At 35.7% G+C, this 24,395-nt stretch overlaps 1 long non-coding RNA gene across 1 annotated transcript in view; it reads right to left on the bottom strand.

Moving 5' to 3' along the window:
* The window catches only part of LOC140498452 (uncharacterized), a 48,830-nt gene extending 24,700 nt beyond the window's left edge, over positions 1-24,130 (bottom strand). The window contains exon 1 of the long non-coding RNA XR_011965097.1: positions 23,151-24,130. This is a non-coding gene — a long non-coding RNA (uncharacterized lncRNA). The remainder of the gene's footprint in view (positions 1-23,150) is intronic.
* Between the last annotated feature and the right edge of the window lie 265 nt (positions 24,131-24,395).

The raw sequence follows: 24,395 nt of genomic DNA, 5'->3' as shown, positions 1-24,395 counted from the left end.
GAAGGGAGATTTTTTTTTTCTGAAGAAGTCTATGTTCTTGAGCTGGGGAAAAACTGCCTGAGACAGTGTTTTGAAGTTTGGGAGAAATGTGATTTTAGGATTGGGGTCCAAGCATAGGCATCCAAGCACCACATCAGAACAATTCCCCAAGATGGAATTCACCAGTGAAAGAAGGGGTCTGACATGGCAGTTAGATAGTCCAAGGTGAGAAGGGTCCACACGAAGACGGAATTTACAAGATGAGAAGGCAAGATAAACAATGCATGAACATTTGGTCTTCTGATCTCTGCTAGGAAAGACTTACTACCGTTAATTGCCTTAATGCTTTAATATCCTATAGTTCTGTTATAATTTAGATGAGTGCTATTTCTCTTTAGGAATAAAAGTCCTGCTCAAAGAACAGTAGGTTTTATAACAATACATTAGAAATTTTGATTTTTTCATGAATATAAAAAATTCCATTAAAATAAAAGTTTTAGAAAGATAAATTAACATTTAACAACACATTAAAATGATATTATTTAAAATATCAAGAAAATTTTAATGTCTCAGAAATGTTATAAAGCTACAGGTTGAAGACAATTGGAATCTTGGAAAATATTTTCTATTCTAAGATTTGAAATGCTTTATAAAGTTTTCCTTTTTTCCCCAGAAAAATGTTCAAAGAGGTTTATATTTGGGCTATCTCTTTGTTCCCAGATCTTTGTAATAAGCAATAAGTATAATTCTGCTGACTTCATTGCTTGTATCTGCAAAATAATTAATAGGTGCTTTTCTGCTGACTGTGCATATGAGTGGGTGGTGATTTTTGAAGTGACACATTTGAAATAATCAGTTTCAGGTTCACAGTACATGTGGTTGGAGAGAAATCTTCAGTTTTGATGATCTTCCTTAGGGGTGATAATCATTGTGTTTTTCCTCCATTTTCCTGAAATTTCAACCCTGGTGATGAAAAGAAGACCCGTTGTGCTTAGCAAGTTCAGTAGTTGGAGGCTTTTTTTTTTTCTGCTACAAAGCAAGATTTTTGCTTTTTCATCAGTTATTGCTTATGTTTCATCAGGCAACCTCCTCAGCCCCTTGCATAATAAAAGCTATTCATGTCCTGATATAAACACTAATTGGCAGGGAAGAAATTTTCAGAGGGGAGAAGGTCACTGATGGTGGAAGAATAAAAGTGGTTCAATAAGAATTCAAAGAAAGAATATAAGTGCTGAAAAGAGTTCTGAGGGGAGGGAGGAAGGCTCAGCATTATCAGAAAGACAGATAAAAATCCTGATAGAATCTTATGAGTAGAGAATTTTCCACGTCTATATGACTGCAGGACATTTTGAATAAATACTTTTAAATAACTTTCATTAATGCTTTCAATTTTTAACATTATAAACATTTCTGTATCTACCTAGAACTCCCTAGTTCTACTAGGAATTGAATCCTCCTCCCCAGGAAAAGTGCCCAAAACCAACCTATACAGTGTCTCTATCTACTTATGAATGTGACATTTTGATGTTGTAATTGCATTTCAGTTACCATGAAGCTTATTATTATATGGTTTTGCATTAACTTGGCATCAGTTATATTTTTAATATTTTTTTGATTTGCCATTTAATATTTCTTATAGAGCATGAATTGATATTTGGAAAGGATCTTGCAGAGCATCTAGTTTAATCCCCTCATTTTAGAGATATGAAAATTGAGCCTCATAAAAGTTAAATGACCATCCCAAATAATACTGTTAGTAAATAGAAGAGCTAGAATTGTAAATAAGATCCTGTGACTACAACATCATTTCCCTTTCAGTCAGTCTAGAAGTATTTATCAAACATCACCTAGATATTAGAAAACAAGTGAAATGACTAAATAATGCCTAAGGACAAGAAGTATTTGCCTAATTACAAGATGTATCTATTCTGATGAGGAATACAAGACTTTTGGTTCACCCTAAGTATATAGACATGTAAACAGAAGCAGATATGTCTATGAACACATATGTATTTTATATATACATGTATATATACACAAGCATGTGCATGTATGAATATACAGAATAATTATTGAGCATAAATTCAAAATAGTTAGATACAATGTAGTTTGTAAGAGAGGGCATTAGAACTTAAAAGAATCTCTGTCTCTGGCTTTATCTCTCTGTGACTGTTTCTCTGACTTTCTGTCTGTCTGTCTCTGTATTTCTCTCTCTCTTTTTCTCTCTCTGTCTTTCTTTCCACCTCTGTCTCTGTCTGGCTCTTTCTCTCTTATCTCCCACTGTCATAACATGATGCTTCTAGTCTATATGTAATGATCTTCTTTATGTAAGGCTGTCTTTCATTGTCTTATTAGTCTATAATTCTTTTGCAAAGTAGACTGAAAACTTCTTGTAAAAGAATTTTCTGATTTTTAATCATTTATTTTACCTAATTACCTGAACATGCATAATAGTTGACTAATCAGTGATTGACTAATACAATTTCATCAATCTGTAGATTGAATAACTAAGACAATAGTTGGATCACGTGGTAAGGACAACAACTGACAGAGAGAAAAAGGAAAAAAGATTAAAAAGTTGCTATTAAATCAGATATTTTAGTGAAACATCATAGTATTTTCTTAAGTGTTTAGCCTGTCAAGAACAAAATTTTTAAAATACCTCAGAAAAATTTTATTCATTATTTGCCTCTCTATAATCTCAGTAAATAGTGAACTTCATATAACAAATGGAAGGTTTTCATTGTTATACAATCTGTTTACAAACCAATTCAGTTTTTAGAGAACTCCAGAATTTGTTAGCATTTACACTTCTGTGACAGCTGTCAGTCATATAAAGCCATTCAATTAAGAGGGAGAAGAAGAGATCAAAAAAAGCAAGAAAAGCAGGATATTTGGTCCTGTTTAAGTGGGGTTTTTTAATATATTTTTTTCTTTTTTCTTTTTTTTTTATTAATTTTTAACATTTATTTTCACACAATTTTGGGTTACAAATTTTCTCCCCTTTTATCCCCTCCCCCCCCAAACCCGAGCTTTCTAATTGCCCCTGTGACCTATCTGCTCTCTCCTCTATCCTCCCTCCCTGCCCTTGTCTCCATCTTCTCTTTTGTCCTGTAGGACCAGATAGCTTTCTTGACCTTAAGTGTTTTTTTTAATATCCAAATTGTATCAAAACAAAAGTGAAAAAAGCACTAGTTTGGATATTTTTTTCACTTTCAAAGTATTTTTGGAGGGGGTATTTTTTCAGTGAACAACAACTTACTTTCTCTCATTCAGTCCCATCCCACCCACCTATAAATCTTCCCCCATTTCAGAAAAAAATAGAAAATATATGTCATATTCTGAAATTTTAATCCACCATATTAGTCTTTTCTCTCCCAGTAAGTGGGTATAACATTGCAACATTGGTCCTCTGCCATCATGAAAAAATGATTTTTATGACTTCTAAAGATTTGTTTTTTTCCTTGGCTTTCTGGTTGCTATTATATAAATTGTTCCCCTGATTTTGCTCACTTTTCTCTGTTCAAACAATCTTCTCTGAATTGTCTGAAACCACTCTTTTCATCATTTCTTAATAAATAGTAGAATTCCTTTACGATCACATGCCGTATTTTGTTCAATAGATGAATATTCCAGTTCTTTGCTACTAGAAAAAGAACAGCTATATATGATTTTGTACCTATCAGTCCTTTCCTTTTCTTCTTTAATCTCTTCGGGAGTGTAGGCCTAATAATGGGCCAAAAGGTATGCAAAGTTTAGTAAATGTGGGGATATGATTCCAATTTCCAGTCCAAAATGTCTACCATAATTCATCTTGTCGCCAACAGCACAATGCTGTGCCTGTTTCCTGTCAACAGGAGGGCCTATTTCAAATAGAGCCATTGACATTTCATTTTACTCAATAAATCAGTAGTTTAGATAATTTAGGATAACTTGAAGAGAAATCATAATTTCTTTTTTCTATAAATAGGCTACTTGCTGAAGTGTTTGTGGAGGACTATATGAATATGTCCAGTAAGATGAGTAGAAGTTATGGGAAAGAATGGAGAAACAGCTTCGTTAAAGTGGCCAGAATTTTCTAAAGGACCCTTTTATTTCTTCTTATTAAATGGATTATTGGAGTTGATTGATCTTAGTCTTGACTATAGAACTCTATGGCTATCAGTTAAAAGAATACAGTGAGGGTGTTTGAGCCTACAGAGAAAGAACATAATGTTGAATCAACACAGAAAAGTATGGCAAAGTACATAGAGGGCTACCTTTTGATTTAGAAGACATGAATTAATGTCTTGCCTCTGACACATAACTAGTTGTGTGACCTTCAGCAAATTATATAATCTCATGGTTCAGCCAATTTTTTAAGACTGTAAGTTGTAGACAAGTTGCTAATCTGCATTGTTGGAGAATGATTCTGCCCTCAGTTCCTTACTTCAATTAAAATACAGAAATGGTCCCTCTATTCTCAACATTTCAAATATGTATCTCTGTATCTTTATCTCTATAGCTATAGCAACAGATAGATAGATATAGATAAGTAGATATATATACATCTATATAAATTTATAGAGAGATAGATGTATATACAGATATGTATATATAGATGTATATCTATAGATGTATAGATGTTTGTATATATGTAAGTATGTATGCATGTATATATGTGTATATGTTTATGTATATGTGCACAAACACACATACACACAGTTATTAAGTTTGCAATGTTGTGGAAAACATTACCCAGGATTCAAAAATTATTAAAAGAGACATGTACAAGTAAAACTAAGCAAAGACAATCTGTATTTACTTGCAAAGTTATGGCAAGGCAGAAGGCATTACAGATGTGTTTGACCTCACTAACAGATATAAGTACCTAAACGTGAGTGAATGAAGAAAATCTATTATCTTTGCATGGAAAATTATGCATTTATTAAAGGATCAGATAGGTGTATTAGTTGTAGTTGAAGTTTTTATATATTTAATTAATTTTAAATGTATATTCCAAATTTTTCATTACTACAGTTTTACATGAGTTTCATATGAATCAAACTAAGCATATACCCCCAAACCATAAGTGTACCACAAGTCTTAATTCATTTAAAACTTATTATTTACATATGTGAGCACATATTATGTATGTGTGTATGCAGAGATGTAGGCATGTATATGTGTATGTATATATGTATGTATGTATAGACACAATTTGGGGGCTTATTTTGAAAATAAACATGATAGTTTTTTTTTTTTTTCGTTTGGATGACAGATATGAATTCATTTGTATAGTGAATTCACAGTGTGGACAAAATTCTCTAGTAATATAGATTGACAACTTGTTGGTAACTTATAGTATTAAAGAATTGTTTGGGACATTGTGAGTTCCTTTCCATGTATCTGGTATAAAACAGAGGCAGGAAGGGTTTAAATCCTTATCTTCCCGTGTTGTAGACTGGCTCTCTTTACACGACACTAAGCTGCTGCTCTCCATTGCTTTATTTATGGTAATTGACCTATTTGCCAAGGGTTGTGTTTTTCCTACTTATAGTTTTAAAATAAGTGAAGAGGAGTTACAGGATTGTTTCCACTATAATACCTTATTGTGACTGGAAATGCCTCTAGGTATTACATAACTATGTCAGCAGAGAATAATCGTAGAATTCATTTGAAAGAACTTTTGCTGTTGTTGTCACCACCACCAACCTCACCCTAAACCCAGCCCCCACCCCCCACCCCAAGGATATTTTGTATCCTGGGCAAGGAATATATTGACATTATTGCTTCATCAGGAAAGACCAATTAACCTTATTTCTGGTTTTGAAGTTGATCTTAGATTGTTAGATTAGAGGTATGTTAATAACATATCATACCTAGATTACAGCAACACATTTGCTGGATTCACAAAGTCTCCTCATCTGAAGGTTTACTACTAGTGGATAGATTCTTTTTGTTTATTTGTTCATTTTTTCCGTTCATAGAAACTTACAAAGTTCATCTAACAACATAGATAAGTGCAGTAATTTACAAGTAAATACAGAATTTTGAAGTTCATGATTTAAAAAAAAGAAAACAATGAAGGTCATAGAATAAGGTTTAATTTAGAAAAAGAGATATGTCAAAATACTTTGAATACTGTTACTTATGCTGAATTAATATAACATAGAGAATGCTGAAATCCTTCCTTTAGCAGACTCTATAAGAATAATCACTATGACTCAGTTCTATGTATGCCGATATAATTTTCTCATCCTTTGTATGTTGGTCTGCCCATTCATCTTTGGCTGTGAATTCTCTAATCAACATCTCAGTTCAAACAATTCAGACTTGCCTTCAGTCTCCACTAGTTTATCATTGTATTACTGTGTTGCATTTTTTTTTTCTGTTTTACCATTGTAGAGTTTCTCTCTTTACTTATTGTTATTCAGCAGATATGGATTAGATGTGGATAAAGTATCATTGGGCCTGCTGTCTCCATATGAGAAAATAAAATGCAACAATGTCCTTGGCCGAATGATCCACTAAAAAAGGGTGAATTTAAATGAGGCATACTGATCCAAAGGACGGAGTTATTCGTCTTTACCAAGAAAATATGTCAGTTTTCAAATGGATTTTCTTCCATTCTTTACTCTGCCAACCAAAGCAGAAAAAATATTTTCAAACAACAGATTCAAGTCTCTTTTCCTGTAGAAAAAAATATGTGTAAAACAGTTTTTAAAAGAATTTTTTAAGATATGATGTAGGTGATATCTCTAAACCTTACCAAGAATAGAAATTTTCTAGGAAAAAGAAGCTATTATTTGATTCAACAAATGTAGGTAGCTGTTTCTTTCACATATTTGTTTCATAGCCAATAAAGATTTAATTAAATTATTTATAACACTGTACATTATACTTTGTTTAATGATCCAATTCTCTACCTATGCTACCAGATTTTTCCATTTGGACTGGAAAAATTATTAAGCAAGTTGAGATATTACATAATCAAAAATAATCACCAAATCTCAGATATCATATAATTCAAACCAGAAGGGGAATCTATTTTACATTTCCTATCAATTTTCATTGATCTAATACTTGTAGGTTCCTATTACAAGGAAATTCACTATTTCCTAAAGAAGCAAAAGTCCCTTTTAGATATGTCTAATCCTTAGGATTTTTTCCGACATTGATCATAAATCTACTACATTGCAACATTCCCTATACCGTCCCTAGAACTTTTATTTGGCCCCAGGCAGAAAAGGTATGATTCTTTTATCCTATACCAATCCCTCAATCTTGAAAAAAAAGCCAACAATCATATCTCCCTAAGACTTCTTTTTCCTAGGATATATTTCCCCATTTCCTTCAGCTGATCCTCCTATAGCTTCTTCTCCAGCCATTCCAATATCCTTTTGGGTCTAACTCTGGAAAATGCCCAAATTATTAATGACTCTTTCAAAATGTGGTACCCAGAACTGAAGAAACTCTTCTAGTACAGTAGTAAGGGTATCATTCCCAACATTCTGGATTCATGCTTTTCTTAGTGCAGTCCAAGATTACCCTAGCTTTTGGTAGTGCTACTTGAATAATGAATGAACGAAGAAAAATATGATGAATCATGTTGAAATTATCATCCATTAAAATCCCCACTATTCCCCACAGTTGTGTAGCAACAGTTCCCCTCACTGTTATTTCACTATTTTCAAGTCTTTACATATTCTGTATTAAATTTAATCTTATTAGAATTGGTCCATTATTCTAGTCTGATGACATATTCATGGAATAACATCTCATTATCTATTACATTTACTGTTACAGTTTCATATCAATTAAAAAACCTGAAGGGATGACATATATAAGATATTAAACAGTATTTAGTCAATGGCAGATTTCTAAGGCACTCCACTAGAGACCTCCTTGAAATTGACAATATTGCACCAATTACTTGATCCCAGTAGTTCAATCAACCCCTGCTCTATCTAACTGTACGTTGATATAATTCACATCTCCAAAATATTACAAAAAAAAAATGTGGACAAATGCTTTCTACTGATATCTTGATATGCTATTCCTCTTGATTTGTTTTAGAATAATAATTTTGTTATCACTTCTGTTACCTAACCATTAAGTAAGTCTTTGTAAAACAGGATAATTTTGCATAAACTATTCCTGATGAAGTGATTATTACTTCTCATTTCAAATGCTCATAAATGATCCATTTGTATGTATTTTATATAGGTTTGTCACAAATTATAGTAAATCTAACAACTGTACTGTGTAGTCTCTATTTTCCCATTTAAAAAAAAAAACAACACATATTCTTCTCTCATTCCTCTATTGATAAATGGTCAAAGGATATGAACAGGCAGTTTTCAGAGGAAGAAGTTAAAGATATCTATAGTCATATGAAAAAATGCTCTAAATCACTGTTGATTAGAGAGATACAAATCAAAATAACTCTGAGATACCACCTCACACCTATCAGATTGGCAAACATGACAGAGCAGGAAGATGATAAATGTTGGAGGGGATGTGGGAGAGTTGGAACACTAATTCATTGTTGGTGGAGCTGCGATCTGATCCAACCATTCTGAAGAACAATTAGGAAATATACCCAAAGGGCCACAAAATACGCATACCCTTTGACCCAGCAATATTGCTTCTAGGACTGTATCACCAAGAGATCACAAAAATGGGAAAGGGTCCCACATGTACAAAAATATTTACAACAGCACTCTTTGTGGTGGCTAAAACCTGGAAATCAAGGGGATATCCATCAGTTGGGGAATGGCTGAATAAATTATGGTATATGAATGTAATGGAATGCTATCGTGCTATAAGAAATAATGTACAGGAAGACTTCAGAGAGGCCTGGAAAAACATACATGATCTGATGCTGAGTGAAGGGAGAAGAACCAAGAGAATTTTGTGCAAAGCAGTGATCATAGTGTGGGAGAGTTTTTCTAGTAGACTTGTAACTTCATTGCAATGCAAGGACTTAAAAAAAAAAATTCCCTGTGGTCTTTTAAAGCAAAATGCCTTTCTCGTCCAGAGAAAGAGCTATGGAATTCAACCACAGAATGTAGCAGATCATTTTGTGTGTGTATATACTATGTTTTGGTCTGTTATACAATTTCTCCCATTGGTTTTAATTCTTCTATACAGCATGACTATAGTGAAAATGTATCTAATAGGAATGTATGTGTAGAACCTATATAAAATTATATGTCGTCTTGGGGGGAGGAAGGGGGGCAGATGGAGTAAGGAGGGGGAAAAATCTAAGTTATATGGTAGTTATTGTAGAACACTGAAAATAAATAAAATTAATTTAAAAAATACATATGCCTCTCTATATTCCTATGCTATTTCTCTTATTTTCTGTAGCTTCATAAATATGAGTAACTTGCTTTTAGTGTCACATTCAAGACTTCTTTCAGAACCTTTAGTTATATTTAATCTATGCCTGGTGATTTGAGGTTACTGAAGCTGGAAAAATGCTTTCTTAACATTTCACTTACTTTTAAATCACAATTATCAAATTTTTTACTATATTTTCGTATAAAGAAGATTATTCTTGAAAGAAAACAGAATTAGAGTTGAGTAGTTCTGACTGAGCTCATAGTATTCATTATTGATGTCTAATAAAACATATGAAAAACATCCATTCTGTTTTTGTTCTTCCGGATGAATACTTAATATGATTTTAAGAAACTGTATTTTTTTCTTTCACATTTAGACAAAGAATATTTTCAGCTTAATATGAGTCTTAGTTCACTGATCACTATTCTTACAAAACTTTGCTACACATTTGTCTTCTGTCTCTGTTTCCTTGATTGGTTTCCAACTTTTTTTTGTTGTTCAGTTGTTTTTCAGTCATTTCTGACTCTTCATAACCACATTTGGGATTTTCTTGGCAAAGATACTGGAAAGATTTTCCATTTTCTTCTCCAGCTCATTTTACAGATAGAGAAACTGAGAAAATAGGGTTAAATGACACTGTATCCACTGCACCATCTAGCTGTCTGGCAATTTTCAAATATCTAGCTTCTACCTTTAATTTGAAGGATACAGAGGCTGAAGAATGACTTGTTATCATTGCTCAGTTGTGTCCAACTCTGCATGTGCCCATTTGGGGTTTTCTTGGTGAAGATATTGTAGTGGTTTCCCATTTATTTCACCAGCTCATTTTATAGATGAGCAACTGAGGCAAACTGAGGTTAAGTGATTTGCCCAGTCACTCAGCTAGCAAGAGACTGAGGGCAGATTTGAACTCAGAAAGATGACTCTTACTGACATCAGAATCAGGACTCTATGCCACCTAGCTGCCCTAAATATGAACAAACTTAAGTGGCTAAGGAAAATAACAATGGAGGCAATCCTAATTTATTGTATGGTACAAAGTGGGTTGTGATGCATGCCTCAAACATGTATGACTTTGGAAGAATATGCCTTGTGATAAAGGAACATAGTAGAGAAAATAGATGTTGGGATGCTTTATGATCGTGATAAGAGTAACCAGAAAAACTGAGAAAGAATTGTTGAGAATAGCCCATTAAAACCCAACATTACCAAGAGGAAAAAATGCAAGTCTATGACTTGAGAAATGAGTTGTTTAAAGTCATATAGATATGAAGATTCAGAGCTATTTTCACTATATCATGGCTGGAGTTCTGTGTTGATAAAATCACAAGTCTTCTAAAATATTAAAGAATAATTAATAATAAATATTCGTAGAGTTGGAATGAATTGATGGCTCCATAGATTTCATTTATGTTTTTAAAGATACATAATAAATACTAATATTTATATAACTCTCTAATATTTGTATGTGACATATTATATATATATACATGCATGTATACATATACGTATATACATACATATATGTACACATATACACATATATTATTTCAAATATGTACAGTGAGTGTATATGAACCTCTATGCTGGAAAGTTTAGTCTTTGTAATTATAATACCTGAAGCAATGGTCACATAAGAGAAGGAAATGGCTGTTTGCTCACATGGGTACCTAATTTCTTAGCAATGATAGACTGATCAAAAGGCAAGTAGAAGGAAGAAATAGTTACCTCCTTCACCTCTCACTCAAAAAACTGGAAGAAGCTAACATCAGAAAGAAGACCTTCCTTTCACTTATCAGAACTCCAAGGAATGAAACAACAGCAATCATTTAATCTTTTTTCTCCCTCAGGCAAAGAAATTCGTGTTGGCACTGAAATAGCAGCTTTGTTGAATTTCATTTTTTTCTTGAAAGACATTTCTTGTATCCCCTGTGGGTGTTCAAGGCTTCAGGACACAATAAAAGAGGAAGGAGTGTTTGTTTATTTGTTGGGGAGGGATTACTGTTGATGATGGGGATCTGGAACAATATCTTAGACATATGTCTTGTACTCCCAGTAAACACTGTTATCAATGGAACCTTAATGTTAAGATTCTCAAAACATTTTGCACATTCTGAGTATTCACTATATACAAAAAGACAATCATAGTATATGATCTAGAAATGAGTCATGATTATTAGTAATAAGCATGTGATTTTATCATCACTTTATTGCTCCATTCTCTTTTTGAACTTAATCTAAAATTTTACCATAATCTTTTTGTAGACAAAATATTATCTTTGATTCAGTTCTTTTTAAATCACCTTGGCTAAGCCTATAAAACAATTTAGCAAATAACAAAACTTACCTTTGAGCAAAGAAATATAAGCTCAGGATGAGAACCTGTAATTTTGCAGTGGCTGGTGAGCAATAGAATGTAACATACAGCCTAACTTCAATCAAATATTCATTTTGCCTTTCCTGTGCAAACTGAAAACCAGCTGTTTCTACTATAGTAATAAATTCTCATCATGGCTTATAAAGCTTTGCACAGTAGGCCTTCATATGGTATTTTTGAGGTTCTTTCAATTCAACAAATTTTATTAACCACATAATACATGCAAACACAGTAAAAAAATATGAATATGCAAAGTTAAAAAAGTGTCCCAAAAGTCTTAGTGCTCTTTTAAACAATAATAGCTATTCAAAGTGCATTAGGATATACTATATAAATTTAACTTTGATATGTATTAAAGTTTGAGGCTACACTAAGATTTTTGGGGACTCTTGTATAAACTGTAAAGCCAGACTGTAATCAAAGAGCTTGGAGACTAGTTTTGAAAGTAAAGAAGTACAACAATAATAAAAGTAAGAAATTGCCAAGTTCATATAGAGTAAAAAAAGTTTTATTAATTAATTAATAAGTAATTAATCATGTATCACAGTCATGGAACACAGTAAATGGACTTTACAACCAAGGATAAATCGCCCAGCAAAACTGAACATAACCTTTCAGGAGATAGACATTCAAGGACATAAAGGATTTCCAAACCTTCCTGATGAAAAGGCCAGAGCCCAACAGAGCCCATATCCAAATACAAGACTCAATAGAGACATAAAAATGTAAACAGGGAAAAAATCGTTATGCAATGTGGGCAAACTGCTTATGTCCCTATATGGGAGGATGATACTTGTTTATTTTCAGTATTATAAATTTATTTTTACATCTAAAATGGACCTATATAGATGGGAGAAAGAGTACAATTTAACTAATGAGATGACAAAAATGTAATTAAGCTGTGCAAAGGGATTGCAACAGAAGAAGAGAAAATGAGGAGGCAGAAAAATCTAAAGTACATCACAGAAAGAGGCACAAAAACATAATACAGTAGAGGCAAAGAGGGGAGAGAAATGAGCATTGTTTCAGATTTACTCTAATGGGATTTGGTTCAAGGAGGGAACAACACACTCAATTAAGTATAGAAATCTAACTTGCTCTGCAGGCAGTAGGAAATGGAAAAGAAAAAGGAGGGAGAATTGAAAGGGAAAGAAGTAGTAAGGGAAAGGAAAATAAAAGGGAGTGTGGATGATAGAATGGAGGGAAGACTGAAGGAAGGGGTGGTCAAAAGTCAAATTCTTGAAAAGAAGAATGGATAAGGGAGGAATAAAAACATAAATGGGGGGATAGGATGGAGAGAGACACAGATAGTAATCATAACTGGGAATGTGAGTGGGAATATCTCTCCTATAAAACAGAAGCAGATTACAGAATGGATTAAAAACCACAGTCTTTTATATATATATATATAGATAGATAGATAGATAGATAGATAGATAGATAGATAGATAGATAGATAGACAGACAGACAGACAGACAGATAGATAGATAGATAGATAGATAGATAGATAGATAGATAGATAGATATAGATATAGATATAGATATAGATATAGACATATATATAGATATAGACATAGATATAGATATATATGTCTGCGTGTGTCTGTGTGTGTCTGTGTGTGCCTGTGTGTGTATTTTTTATTAATTTATTTAAGTTTTAACATTCATTTTCACAAAATTTTGGGTTCCAAATTTTCACCCCATTTGTCCCCTCCTCCACCCCAAAACACCAAGCATTATGATTGCCCCTATCTCCAATCTGCCCTCTCTTATATCATCCCTCCCTCCCCTTGTCCCCATCTTCTCTTTTGTCCTGTAGGGCCAGGTAACTTTCTATACCCCTTTACCTGTATTTCTTATTTCCTAGTAGCGAGAACAGTACTGAACAGTTGATCCTAAAACTTTGAGTTCCAACTTCTCATCATCTCTCCCTCCCCACCCATTCCTTTTGGAAGGCAAGCCATTCAATATAGGCCATGTCTGTGTAGTTTTGCAAATGACTTCCATAATAGTCGTGTTGTGTAAGACTAACTATATTTCCCTCCATCCTATCCTGCCCCCATTCCTTCTATTCACTCTTTTGATCGTGTCCCTCCCCAAGAGTGTTGACCTCAAATTGCTCCCTCCTCCCCATGCCCTCCCTTCCATCATCCTCCCCACCCTGCTTATCCCCTTATCCCCCACTTTCCTGTATTGTAAGATAGGTTTTCATACCAAAATGAGTGTGCATTTTATTCCTTCCTTTAGTCAAATGTGATGAGAGTAAACTTCATGTTTTTCTCTCACCTCCCTTCTTTTTCCCTCCACTAAAAAGTCTTTTGCTTGCCTCTTTTATGAGAGATAATTTGCCCCATTCCATTTCTCCCTTTCTCCTCCCAATATATTTCTCTCTCACCACTTAATTTCATTTTTTTAAGATATGGTCCCATCCTATTCAATTCACTCTGTGCTCTCTGTCTCTCTGTGTGTGTGCATGTGTGTGTGTGTGTGTGTGTGTGTGTGTGTGTGTGTGTGTGTGTGTGTGTGTAATCCCACCAACTACCGACATACTGATAAGTTTCAAGAGTTACAAATATTATCTTTCCATGTAGGAATGTAAACAGTTCAACTTTAGTAAGTCCCTTGTGAGTTGTCTTTGCTGTTTATCTTTTCATACTTCTCTTCATTCTTGTGTTTGAAAGTCAAATTTTCTTTTCAGCTCTGGTCTTTTCATCAAGAATGCTTGAAAGTCCTCTATTTCTTTGAAAGACCATTTTTTCCCCTGAAGTATTATACTCAGTTTTGCTGGGTAGGTGATTCTTGGTTTTAGTTCTAGTTCCTTTGACTTCTGGAATATCATCTTCCATGCCCTTCGATCCCTTAATGTAGAAGCTGCTAGATCTTGTGTTATCCTGATTGTATTTCCACAATACTTGAATTGTTTCTTTCTAGCTGCTTGCAATATTTTCTCCTTGACCTGAGAACTCTGGAATTTGGCCACAGTGTTCCTAGGAGTTTCTCTTTTTGGATCTCTTTCAGGCGGTGATCTGTGGATTCCTTGAATATTTATTTTGCCCTCTGGTTCTAGAATCTCAGGGCAGTTTTCCTTGATAATTTCATGAAAGATGATGTCTAGGCTCTTTTTTTGATCATGGCTTTCAGGTAGGCCCATAATTTTTAAATTGTCTCTCCTGGACCTATTTTCCAGGTCAGTTCTTTTTCCAGTGAGATATTTCACATTATCTTCCATTTTTTCATTCTTTTGGTTTTGTTTTGTGATTTCTTGGTTTCTCACAAAGTCATTAGCCTCCATCTGTTCCATTCTAATTTTGAAAGAACTATTTTCTTCAGTGAGCTTTTGAACCTCCTTTTCCATTTGGCTATTTCTGCTTTTGAAAGCATTCTTCTCCTCATTGGCTTTTTGAACCTCTTTTGCCAATTGAGTTAGCCTATTTTTCAAGGTGTTATTTTCTTCAACATTTTTTTGGGTCTCCTTTAGCAGGGTGCTGACCTGCTGTTCATGCTTTGCTTGCATGTCTCTCGTTGCTCTTCGCAGTTTTTCCTCCACCTCTGTAACTTGATTTTCAAAATCCTTTTTGAGCTCTTCCATGGCCTGAGCCCATTGAGTGGGCTGGGATAAAGAAGCCTTGACTTCTGTGTCTTTCCCTGATGTTAAGCTTTGTTCTTTCTCATTAGAAAGGAAGGGAGGAAATACCTGTTCACCAAGAAAGTAACCTTCTATCGTCTCATTTTTTTTCCCCTTTTCTGGGCGTTTTCCCAGCCAGTGACTTGCCTTCTGCGTTTTGTTTCCACCCCCACCTCGCCTCCAGATCTTCCCAGCCAGCTCTTGCGGTCTGAGATTCAAATGCTGCTTCCCAGCCTCAGGTCTTTGGGCGGGCACGGGGCAGGTATTCAGTGTGAGATTAAGTTCAGGTGCTCAGGTTGGGGCAGGGCTGCCACACGGGGCTCAGTTCCCTCAGGGGGTTTATGCAGAGACCTTCAGCAATGGATCCTGGCTCCTGCCTGCTTGGGGAGCCCCAGTCATCTGCCACCCCACTGCTGCCTCCCAAGGGGGAGCCACAGGGACACCCCACTCCCCTGTTGGCCACCAAAAAATGACTCTCTTACCCCTGGCGCCTTTGGGTGGAGGGACGTGCAGGGCTGCTAGAGATTCCATCCCTGAAGCCTGCTCGGATCCGCTCCTCTCGGTGCTTCATGGCCAAGGCAAGGCTTGGCTCTGCTCCGGATCCAGGGTGTGAGGGACCTTTCGTGTGAGGTTTTCAGGGCTCTCTGGAACAGAAATCTCATCCGCTCCATTGTTCTGTGGCTTCTGCTGCTCCAGAATTTGTTGGGAGATCTTCTTTACAGATATTTTATGGGCTGTGGGTTCGGAGCTAGTGTATGTGTATCTTTGTACTCTGCCATCTTATCTCCTCCCCCTAAAAACCGTAATCTTACAACATATTGTTTACAAGAAACACATTTGAAACTGGGGGATAGAAACAGGGTGAAGTTAAAGGTAAAAGAAGAATATATTATGCTTCTGTTGATATAAAAAAGCAGGGGTAGCAATTCAAATCTCAGAAAAAGCAAAAGCAGAAATAGATCTAATCAAAAGAGATAAAGAAGGAAACCATATCCTTCTAAAACACACCATTGAGAATGAAATAATGTTACTGAACATATGCACCAAGCAGTTTAGCATCTCAATTCTTAGAAGAGAAGTTCAGTTACACAAAGAAATAGTTAAACTATACTAGAGGGGTACCTCAATGTCTCCCTCTCCGAACTTGATAAATTTAGCATAAACATAAACAAGAAATAAGGAGGGGAATAGAATTCTGGACAAGGCAGTTAAGAAAGACCTCTGGAGAAAATAAAATGGAGATAGAAAGAAATATACCTTTTCATGGCACATACACAAAAACTGGCCATATCCTAGGACATAAGAATGTCACAGTCCAGTGCAGAAAAGCAGACCTACTCAACGCATATTTGCAGAAAATGATGCAATAAAAATTATATGTAACAAAGGACCATGAAAAGATGGACCAAAAATTAATTGGAAACTAAATAATCTAATCCTAAAGAATTGGTAGGTTAAACAACAAATCATAGAAACAATCAATAACTTCATTCAAGAGAGTGACAATAATGAGACAACCTACCACAATTAATCAAATGCAGTGAAAGCAGTTCTTAGGGGAAGTTATATATCATTGAATGCCTATATGAATAAAATAGAGAAAGAGGAGATTAGTTAATTGGGCATACAAGTGAGAAAGCTAGAAATAAGAAAAAAATGAAAATCCTCAATTAAATATCAAATTAGAAATACTGAAAAAGTAAAGAAGAGATTGATAAAATTTACATTAAGAAAACTATTGAAATAATAAATAAAACTAAGAGCTAGTTTTATGCAAAAACCAACAAAATTGATAAACTTTTAGTCACTTTGATTTCAAAAAAGAAAGAAGAAAACCAAATTCCAATATCAAAAATGAGAAGAGTGAACTCACCTCTAATGAAGAGGAAATTGAAATAGTAATTAGAAATTACTTTACCAAACATTACTGCCATAAATATGACAGTATCAAACGGATAAATATTTTTTAAATAATACAAATTGCCCAGAGGAAGTAAAATATTTAAATAACCCCATCTCAGAAAAAAAAAATTAACAAGCCACAATGAAGTCACTAGGAAAAAGTCTCCAGGGTCAGACAGCTTTACAAATTAATTCTATCAAAGATTTAAGAAACAGCTCATTCCAATTCTATGTAGATTGTTTGGGAAAATTGGCAGAGCCCTACCAAATTATTTTTGTGATGCAAGTATGGTTCTGAGAGCTAAACTATGAAGAGCCAAAACAAAGAAAGAAAATTATAGATCAATTGCCCTAATGAATATGGATGCAAATTTTTAAATAATATGTTAGCAAAATGATTGTATAAGAACAATACACTTTGATCAGGTAGGATTTATGCTGGCAATGCAGGTCAGGTTCAAAATTAGAAAAACCATCAGCACTATTGATCATATCAACAACATAACTAACAGAAACCATATGATTGTCTCAACAGATGCAGAAAAGGCTTTTGATAAAATACAACACACATTCATACTGAAAACTCTAGAGAGCAGAGGAATAAATGGAGCCTCACTTAAAATAATAAATAGCATCTACCCCAAACCATGAGCAACCATGAAATGTAATGGAGATAAGCTAGGTACACTTACAAGAGTCCGTTATCACCACAAGACACAGGAGTCAATGGTTATAGCAGTCTAATGTTTCATAAATCCATGGACCCAAGCTTGTGGGACAAAAACTTACTGTTTGAAGAAAATTACTGGGAAAACTGGATAATAGAGTGGTGGAAACTGGGCATAGACCATTGGCTGATAGCATACAAAAGAACAAAGTTCAAATGTGTATACAATCTAGATATAAATGTTGATACTATGAAAATATTAGTGGATGAAGGAATAGTTCTTTGGGGGGCAGATTTATGGAGAATGGAGAAATTTGTGACCAAGAAAGAAATAGAGAACATTATAAAATTCAAAATGGGTAATTTTGATTATATTAAATTCGAAAAGTGTTAGCACAAACCAAGTCAATGCAACCAATATTAAGAAGGAATTAGAAAAATGGAAAAGAATTTTTACAATTAGTGTCTATGATATAGATCTAATTTCCAAAATACATAGAGAACCTAGTCAAATTTACAAGAATATAAATCATTCCCCAATTGACATGAACAGGCACTTTTCAGGGGAAGAATTTAAAGATATCTATAGTGATATGGAAAAATGCTCTTAAATCACAATTGATTAGAGAGATGCAAATCAAAACAACTCTGAGGTGCCAGATCTCACCAATTAGATTGTTTGGCATGACAAAACAAGAAGGTGTTAAATGTTATAAAAGATGAGAGAGAGTTGGTACACTAATTAATTGTGGATGGAACTGTGAGTTCATCCAATCATTCTAGAGAGCAATTTGGAACTATGCCCAAAGGTCTATAAAAATGTATCTAACCTTTGACCCATCAATATCACTTCTAGGGATATATCCCTAAAAGTTCATAAAACTGGGAAACAGAGGCACATGTACAAAATTGTTTATAGTAGCTCTTTTTGTGGTGGCAAAGAATTGTAAATTAAGGGAGTGCCAATCAATTGGGGAATGGCTGAACAAGTTGTTGTATATGAACATAATGAAATATTATTGTGCTATAAGAAACAATGAACAGGAGGACTTCAAAAAAACCTGGGAAGACATAGCAACTGATGCTAAATGAAATGAGCACAACCACAAGAACATTATACACAGTAACAGCCACAGTGTTCAAGACTGTTTTTGGTAGACTTAGCCTTTTACAGCAATGCACAGCATTTCCAAAGGAGTCTTAATGAAAAATGCCATTCACATCCAGAGAAAGAACTATAGAATTACAATGCAGAATGATGCAGACTATTTTCTCTTCTCTTATGTTTTGTTTTGGTTTTTGGTTTTCTCCCATTCATTTTAATTCTTCTATGTAAAGTGACTAATGTGAAAAAAGATTTAATAAAATGTATGTGTAAAACCCAGGTAAGACTGCATGTCCTCTTGGTGAAGGAGAAGAGAATGAGGGGGAGAAAAGTTAAAACTTATGGAAGTGATTGTAGAAAACCAAAAACAAATTAATTTATTAAAAATGTATAAGGGGAAAAGAGGTCAGTGAGAAAACTATGTTGAATCTCAGTGACAGAGGAGCACAGTATAGGCCACACCCCTGTGGTAATGGAAGTGGTACCTGAAGTAGCAGCAGCAGCAGCCACTGTTTCCAGATCTCCCTGTCCACAGACAGTGTAGGAATAGAGTGGCTGATCAGATGGAGATTTCAGAGGCCTCTTACTGTCACTGAGGCAAGATTATCTTGCTTTGCCTGTGCTTGGATCTGGGTCACAGTCCTGGGTGGTGGTCCTGGTGTTGAGGAGGAGTGTTGGTGTGGCAGAGATTATGGCTGCAGTGGAGATGGAATACTCCTCAGAGTTGCAAGACAGAAAAACGAACTTGTTGCTCACTCACAGAATAGAACACTGGCCATGAAAGGAGTAAACAACTCTCCTTTGATCATATCACCTTGGAAGAACTGAAATTTACAGGACTCTAGAAGTATCTCAGAAAATAGCTGCACAAAACCGCTGTAATTTGGTATAGGACACCCTACACACTGGAAGCAGAGTCCTACCTTAATAAAGAGAGAGAAAGTCAAGTATTTGCCTAGTAAAATAAGCAGAGGGAAATATCAGACTATTGAATCATACTTTGGTGACAAGCAGATCAATACATACAACCAGAAGAAGACAACAAAGTCAAAGCTCCTACATCAAAAGCCTCCAAGAAAAAATATGAATTGGTCTCGGGTCATGGAAGTGCTCAAAAAAGGATTTTGAAAATCAAATAAGAGAAGCAGAGGAACAATTGGGCAGAGAGAAGATAGTGATACAAGAAAATCATGATAAACGAGTTAACAGCTTGATAAAAGAGATCCCAAAAATACTGAAGAAAATGACACCTTAAAAATAGACTAACCTAAATAACAAAAGAAGTCCAGAAAGCCAATGAGGAGAAGAATGCCTAAAAAAACAGTGTGGGCCAAATGGAAAATGAGGTCCAAAAGCTCACTGAAGAAAATAATTCCTTCAAAAGTAGAATACAACAAATGGAAGCTAATGACTTTATGAATAATCAAGAAATTATAAAACCAAAAGAGTGAAAAAATAGAAGACAATATGAAATATCTCATTGGAAAAACCACTGACCTGGAAAATAGATCCCAGAGAGATACTTTAAAGGTTATTGGACTGCATGAAAGCCTTGATCAAAAACAGGACCTACATATCATCTTTCAATAAGTAATCAGGGAAAACTGCCCTGATATCCTAAGACCAGAGGGTAAAATAGAAATGGAAGGAATCAAACAATCATCTCTGGAAAAAGATACTAAAACTTCTAGGAATATTGTAGCCAAATTCCAGTGTTCCCAAATCAAGGAGAAAATTTTGCAAGAAGCTAGGAACAATTTGAACATTCTTTAAATACAATTAGGATAACACAATGTCTAGCAGCTTCTACATTAAAGGATCAATGGGCTTGGAATACTATATTGTACAGAACAGAGGAGCTAGAATTAAAATCGAGAATTACCTACCACCAAAATTGGGTAATATAATACTTCAGGGGAAAAATGGATATTCAATGAAAGAGAGGGATTTCAAGCATTTTGACTGAAAAGAACAGATATATTAGGAGAAGGAGAAAGAGAGAGATAGAACGTGGCAAATTAACTCACATAAAAGAGACATGAAAAAGCTTTCATAATGTAGGGAACAAGGGAGAACATGAGAGGGAATAAGTGAACGTTACTCTCATTGACTTTGCTTTAAGGAGGGAATAATACAGACACTCAACTGGGTATCTTACCTATATCAGTAAGCATCCCAGTAAACATGGGGGGCTTGCTACCACATGTTCTTTCATCTGCTTCTCTAAAATGAAAGGCAACTTTCTGACCATATCAGAAATAAGGACTTTCTCTTACCTGTCCCTCTCACAAAAAAGGAGGCCTTGACATTTTGCAAGAAGGTTACTTGTCTGTTAGGAATGAGGGAGAGGACTTCTAGGAGACAAGGTGGAGGAATATGACAGGAAATTGCCCCAACCCTCCAAAATTCAACCCCATATAATTATAAAATAATGCCTCAAAATGACTTCTGGAAGGACATAACCAACCAAACTAAGGGATAAATATTTTTCCAGGCAAGACAACATACCAAGTTGGCAGAAAAAGGTGTGTTTTATGTGGGTAAAAGGAGAACACATTCCAGGTCAAGCTACACCCCAGAAAGCCAGTGGCTGGACTTAAGGCCCAGTATAGGTCAGTTGCAAAGGTCTCAGAATGATATTAGGCCAGCCTACCCCAGTGTTTAAGTCCTATTGTAATATTACCAACCCATAGGCTCTGGCAGAGCTCTAGGGAAACAGTCTGGCTCCCCAAAGGCACCAAAGCAATACCAGGTGGGCAACCAGGGCCCCTCTCACCCACAATGTAGCACCAGGTTCCCTGGGTGTCTCAGTACTGTACCAGGAAAGCAGTAAGACATCCCTGCTGCCAGTGAAGCTCCAGGTGAGTGGCCATCACCTGCAAACTTTGCCACAAGAAGCTTGGGACAATGTACCCTCCATTCCACAAGCAGAGTTCAATTTTAAAAGTCATGAAACATGCAATAAAATTGAGCAAAAATACAGAAAATAATTTGACCATAGGAAATTAGTACAAGGACAGGGAAAAAATACAAACTCAGAAAAGGACAACATGGACAAAATGGCTATATGCAAAGCTTCAAGGGAAAACATCAATTGGCTTCAAGACCCAAAAGAACAAGAAAAGCTCAAAAAGATTTTAAAACCCAAATAAGAGAAATAGAACAAAAATCAGGAAAAGAAATGATTAATGTGACAGAACTATTAAAAAAAAACATCTTGGTAAAGGAAGCACAAAAAATGTGAAAAAATGTACAAAAATTGTTTGGAGATAACTCCTTAAAAAGTTAAATTGAACAAATGGAAAATGACGAATAAAATCTAATTGAAGGAGATAACTCCTTAAAAATTATAATTAGACAAGTGGAAGCTAATGACTCTATGAGATTTCAAGAATCAATTAAACAAAATCAAAGGAATGAAAAAATAGAAAAAGGACCAAGAAATGACATATGAAGAAATTATCAAGAAAAACTGATGTGATATCCTAGAAACAGAGGGTAAAATAAACATTGAATGACTATATAGATCATCTCCTGAAAGAGATCTCAAAACGAAAACTCCCATGAGTAGTGAAATTATAGTGAAATTTCAGAACTCCTCCTACCTCAAGGAGAAAATACTATTACCAGCTATAAAGAAATAACTCAAATATGGAGACACAGTGAGGATGCCACAAAATTTAGGAAATTCTACATTAGAAGATTTTAGGTCTTGGAACATGATATGCCAGAAGGCAAAGGAAATTTGATTACAACCAAGAACTGAGGCAAAGGCAAGCTCAGGGGATGGTGATCCCAGCTGCCCTATTGTCTTCCCTTTTCCCCTGGAGTGCTGAGGCAAGCCTAAATGCTAATGCATGTTTCCACCCCTCCTAGGGCTCGTCTCCTGGTGCTGAGGCTTGCCTGGGTCCTAGTGCGAGTTTTCTCTGCCCTAGGTCCTCTGTCCTTCTGCTTTGCCTCTGCCACAGTAGGAGGAATCCCCCTTAGCTATTTTCCTAACCTCAGGTGTTATGAGACTATTGGCCCCTTCTGCTGTTCCCGCTGATCCAAGATTTTTCTGGGGAAATATTTAATGATTCTTTCATGGTCATCAAGGGGGGAGGAGAGAGCACTTACTGATCACTCCACCATCCTGGCTCCCAGAAGTTCAAGTAGGTGACTTACCCATGTTTAATCTTCAGGGTGAAAATCTCCGGAGCTGCTGCTCTGTTATCTGGCACTCAGTGGCTCTCACTGGCTTGGTTTGGCTTGTCTCCTGCCCTCAGATGCTGCTCACAGGTTCTGCCCACCGCTCTCAGGTTTCTCGGTTCCTTTCCACTCTGCTGCACTGGCCATGCTGTGCTGTGTGCTGAGGGCTCACCCCCACAGAACAGATCCTTCCCGTGGACCTTGTAGTCTAACCTGGGCTCCAAATCTGTCAGTCTGTCTCCCACTGGATTCCACACCTCCAAAATTTGGTCAGATTCTCCTTTCAGAGGTATCTGAAGGAGTTTGTCCAAGAGCTTAGGTGAGTCATTGCTCTCACTCTGCCATCTTGAAGAGGGTTTTTTCGACTGGCAGAGAAGAGAGCAGAGTATCCCCATAACTCAGGTCTCCTTAGGTGGCAGCAGCAGAGGCAGCAGCAGACAAGGGCTCCCAAGGCAGTCAGCAGCCTACATCCATTGTTGAAGACCTCATTGTAAAGCCCCTGAGGGAACTGAGCCCTGTGTGGATAATCTCACACTGATTAGCTACCCTGCTGCTGCCTAAAGCCCCTGGGGGATTGAAGCAGCTCATCTGAATCTCAGCCCCTACTGCCAGCTTGACAGAACTGGAGGCCAGGTGGTTGTGGAAAGGAAACTCAGAAGTCAAGTAACTGAGTGGGAAATGCCCCCAAAATGGAAAAAATATATAAGACCATGAAAGGTTACTTTCTTGGTGAACTGGTATCTCCTCCCATCCTATCAAATGAGGAAGAACAAGGCATACTGTCCAAGGAAATCAAGGCCCTGGTCTCCAGGGCCTCCAAAGGAAATTTAAACTGGGCTCAGTCAATAGAAGAGCTTGAAAAGCAACTTAGCAGCTTACTAAAGGAGAATCAAAAAAAGAAAAACCTGAGGAAAAAAAGAGGCTAACTCAATTAGAAAAAGAGGTCCAAAAAGCCAGTGAGGAGAAGGAGGCTTTAAAATGCAGAATTAGCCAAATGGAGGAGAAAGTTCAAAAGCTCACTGAGCAAAATAATTAGTTGAAAGAGAGAATTGAGTTCAGGGAAATGAATAACTATGAGATAAACAAAGCAGTTAAGAAATAAAACCAAAAGTTTGAGAAAACAGGAGAGAAGGTGAAACATATCATTGGAAAAACAACTGACCTGGAAAATAACTGCAGGAGAGACAACTTAAAAATTATGGGACTGCCTGAAAGCCATGA

The sequence above is a fragment of the Notamacropus eugenii genome, chromosome 4 (assembly GCF_028372415.1).
Source record: "Notamacropus eugenii isolate mMacEug1 chromosome 4, mMacEug1.pri_v2, whole genome shotgun sequence".
In the NCBI taxonomy this organism is placed as follows: Eukaryota; Metazoa; Chordata; class Mammalia; order Diprotodontia; family Macropodidae; genus Notamacropus; species Notamacropus eugenii.
Note: the sequence above shows the minus strand (reverse complement) of the source record. Positions and strands in the feature narration are given on the sequence as shown.